Genomic DNA, 4,727 nt, shown 5'->3' with positions numbered 1-4,727 from the left:
GCATATGATGTTTAATAGATAATAATAAAATATGATATTACTTAAAAACCCAAACAGGTGTAAATTTATTCATCGATCTGTCAATTCGACGACTTATTTTTAATAAGCATCATATTATTCATGATTGAATCTTTTATTGAACAAGAGGCTTTTCGTGGGCTTTTTCACAAAAATGGTCTTTCTTGAATGTTCATAAACTTTTTTATAAAGTACCTTTCCATACAAAATGCAGGAACTACCAATGGTAAGGATATATCAAGGTGCAGAAAAATATGCCTGAACAATAATATTTTAGGTCTTATAAGACTGAATTAATTACTATTGTCTCCATAAAGATAAGCGTAAAAATGTTTTTATTGTCCTGATGACTTTTTTGGGTGAACATTTATTATTTGGATAGAAATGAACGTTTTATCTTGATAATTATTTCGTTGGAGTTTACTAAAAGTGCTTTACATATAGGGCATTGTTAGGATGAGATCTGTGATCGATCAATTTTCGGAAATTCATTAACGAAAAATGTAAACTTTATTTTTCATTGGGAAAATTGTCATTATTTAAAGCAGTAACTTACCTTTACGCTTGACACTTTAAGACGCTAGACAAAAATACCGATTTCTGACTTGGCGTAATATATATCAATCAATTTAATGTGTATGGAAGTTTATTAAGTGAAATATTTCTATTTGACGATTTTAAACTTTTGTCAGTATTCATTAGATATTTAAAAAGCATCATCTACCAAATACAAAACTGAGTTGAAAAGTTTTAATAGAAAACAAAATCCTTGTTTCCTTGTTTCCACAACACTTTTTCTCTCTCACAATTTTCTCAGCAACTACTAATCACAGCGGCTTTAAAGTTTCAACACGTTCTTTCCGTAAGTATGCCATATGATGGGATTTATTTTTTTAAATCCAACTTATTCCTATTTACCCACAATCAGACAGTCACATATAACATAATTGTAGGGCATATAATTTCAGCAGAAAAAGAAAAAAAATGCTGAAAAGGTTACTACCGGCTTCATTAGTTTTCCAATGCTTTGTCAAAGTCTATGAAACATGTTTATAGGTTTGAACTCCATTCTGTTGTTTGCTCAATGATGTTTCTGAGCTAAAATATAAGCTCTGCTGTACACTGTCCTACTCGGAATCTCGGTTGTTCTTTTTGCAGAAGGTTGTCGACTTCGTCTGGTATTCTTTTGAATATGATTTTTCGCTTTTTCTCCAATTATCACAGCTAATTCGGTCTTCTTTCTTTGGTATTTAACCATCGATATTTTCTTCTTGTCACTTGGTACTGTTTCGTCCTCCTATACTTTTGTAAGCAGGTTGAGGACCTGTTTTGATGATGTATCTAGATCTGCTCTCACCAGTTCCCTTCTGATATTATTGTTCCCAGATGCCTTTCCGTTTTAGAGGTATTTAATGACTGATTTTATTTCATTGAACTGGGTTTTAACGTTTTTGGTTCAAGTTCATTGACAAGTATTTCTGGAGGTTGTGGTGGTTAGGTCTACTGAGAAGAATTTTGTTGAAGTGTTCCTGCCATCTCATTGTTACTTCGCCGCTTTCTTTTGTGAGAAGAGTTCTATCTTTGTCTTTCAGATGTTCTATCTGTTGCGGTCCAACTCTTCATAATATTTTTGTTATGTTTTTATACTGCAATCAAATTCCTTTTGCTGACTGTTATTTCTGCTTCTGTGTCGAGATTTCATGTGATTTCTTTCTTTCTTCATACACTTTTTTCACATTTTTGTAATTATGTCTGTATTGTTCCCTCAGAATTTCTTTTATCCTCTTAGATTTCGTTTTATCTACCTTATTTTTCAAAACCTATCTTTAATCAACAAGTTTCTAGCTGTCTGCGCTGATCACTTTTTGTTCCTGGACCTAGTCCGAATTTCCTCTGACCCTGTAACAATCCTTTTTTTTTTTTTTTTTTTGTTTTTGGATTTTGATATTCAGGTTGGGGTCACGCCACTTCACATGTATTACGATCCAAAATGTCAACAAAGCAGGGTCTCTCATGAAAAATGATCAAAGAAGCAGTAAAAATGTAATTTTTGTAGCAAGTACGGTATCGGGATACAGGAAAATGTTCCGGAATCGAACATGGTATTATGACGTGCACGATTTTAACTTGAAAGTCGTAAGAAATGGTTGAAGTGTAGTACTCCGTGGTAACATTGAATCTCCAACTTCTTGTATGGCATATCATTCAGACCCCAATCCGACACATCAATATCCAAATAAAAAAGAGGCGGGTTACAAGGTCAGAAGAAATTCGGACTATCTCGGACCACGAATGTATTTGCGTTGTTTGATTGTATTTGGTCTTGAAATCTGTAAACTTGTTTTCTTAAGTACCAGTCCATATAAAATTCAGACACTACCAATGGTAAAGTGATTCGTGGTGTAAAAAACCCACCGAACAAACGATGTTTTTGCAATCTTCAGATGCTATATTTGTAGGAAACATAAGTTTTGTTTCGTATTCTTGTCTGCATTTTTGAGAAAATCATATTTATCTCCCACTAAAACCAACCAAATCAAAACAAATCAAGAGCGATAAGTCTTGTAAAGTGCTATTTTCATGTACAATCTATATAAATTTTATCTAAAAAGCGCATCCCCAAAATGAAAAACCAAGACTGGTTACATGGTCTGTATCTGATTCTGAATAAGAAATAAAAGTACATTTGGTGGGTTTTTGACATGAATCACATCCTTTCTGATTTTTGTAAAGACTGATACTTAATCTTGTTTCTAAATTTTCAATATAGGTGTTGAATGTGTTTCCAAGTTCATTTATAGCTGATACTTTCAAATCTCAGGACTCGTATCTTTTTGATGTTTTCTTGCCTGGTAATTCATGTAGTTCAAGTTTAAGTTTGATGATTATTGGTGACTACAACCTCAGCTAATGTCATGACTTTCATATCATTTATGAATCATTTTAATTTTCCATTGATTGCAACGTGATCTGTATGGTTTGTATGTTGGCTGTAGGTGTTGTCAGGGTGTAGAAGTTGATGTCTTTGTGCGGAAACATGGTTGTTGTGATGATTATGTTGTTAAGGCCTCAGAATTTCACATTGATTGCTGTAACTCCCTACTATATTATTTTCTCCTGCGAGCTTATTTCAGATTTGGCCATTACACCACCCTATATTTTCAATTTCAATTCGAAGAAAACGGGCCGTTTTTGTAAGTTTTTAGTTTTTTACAAATTGTATTTAATACAAACATGTCTCAACAAGTAAGTATAAGAAAGGAAAGAATGACGTACACGGTAAAAGAAATAAAGGTTCCTGTGTTTTTATGGTATAAATAGTATTTACCTAACGGAATGTAAAACAATTGTCCATGATTTAATAATGGTTAGTAGTTATACTTGTGTGCTTTGAATAATAGCATAAAATTATAAATTTGTTTACCGAAATATGAGGTAACACATATTGAAGACCTTCAAAAACTGTGACTTCATTCTTTGTATTCTTCATGACATAATTTTTTGTAGCTGTACTTGGCGTGTTTTAAGACAATTTTGGTTTTTGATACTTCTGGCATACACGTAATTGTGGATCTCGATATTACATGTACAATTTATTCGGTTTTACAGACGCTGTTTAGTGGTCATTCCTTGACGCACGTATTCAGTACACCGAAACATTCAGTATATACGATTTGTATACAAAAGTTCAATCAAATAAAATACAACACCTCTATATATTGCAAGAGTAATCAAGGGATCCAAGGTTCTAGCGGAAATCAAAAGAAAGTAATCCTAGGACAAAGACCAGACATTGAAACAGAAATACTCAACACAGAACATAAAGTAACTAAACTCATACATACAAAGTAGGTAGGTATCGACACATTACTATGCGATTGCGTATATATTTAGTCCGAAATGATTCTAGTATTCATTTTTCCCCTACAATCGATACTACTTTGATACTGCAATGTAAATAAATTTAAATTTTGTTATTATATGCAATGACAATTGACTAACAATAACTTAAATTTGAACATTTCATAACTGTCGATGACACATTTAGGGGAGGCTTTCCTATTGGATATGAACGACTTATATTTGATATTTTATATCATACAATCAAAAAAATATTTAATGTTAATGCATAATGACAAACATTGTAAAACAAATTATTTTCCTTTGAGTGAGGCAAACTAACACATACTGTCCGTCTTCTTTTCTGATTGTGTGGTACATGTTCACATTATTACATTCATTTTCCATTGTAGACAATAAATCAATCTGAAACAATAAACATAAAAATTCAGTAAGACAAAAAAACATCAAAATTTGAACTGTGTTTTATACAATCATGTAATTACAAAACCTGTTTACTTCTTATCGTTATTTGATTTTAAGGAGGTAGACCCAGTGTAAGGGACATACCTCACAAATCATTGGAACGTTTGTATTCAGCATTTTTACATCAATACATCTATCTTATGTAAGCATCAAAGTAACTTGGACTGATTTCATTCTGTTGCAAATGGAAGCTTGATAGGCTTTGGCTAAATTTGATGTGATGCAAACATATCACTGATTTCAAGAGCTATGTACCTTACCCTAGGTCTACCACCTTAAATATAAATTTTCAGAAAAATAATATTACAATCAGCAAAATATAAACAAGAAAACTAGAAAGCGGATACGAGTATGTAAGTTATGATGCGATTTAACATGTAATT

The sequence above is a fragment of the Perna viridis genome, chromosome 8 (assembly GCF_037379345.1).
Source record: "Perna viridis isolate PV_CMFRI_1.1 ecotype Kerala chromosome 8, ASM3737934v1, whole genome shotgun sequence".
NCBI classification, from domain to species: Eukaryota; Metazoa; Mollusca; class Bivalvia; order Mytilida; family Mytilidae; genus Perna; species Perna viridis.
Note: the sequence above shows the minus strand (reverse complement) of the source record.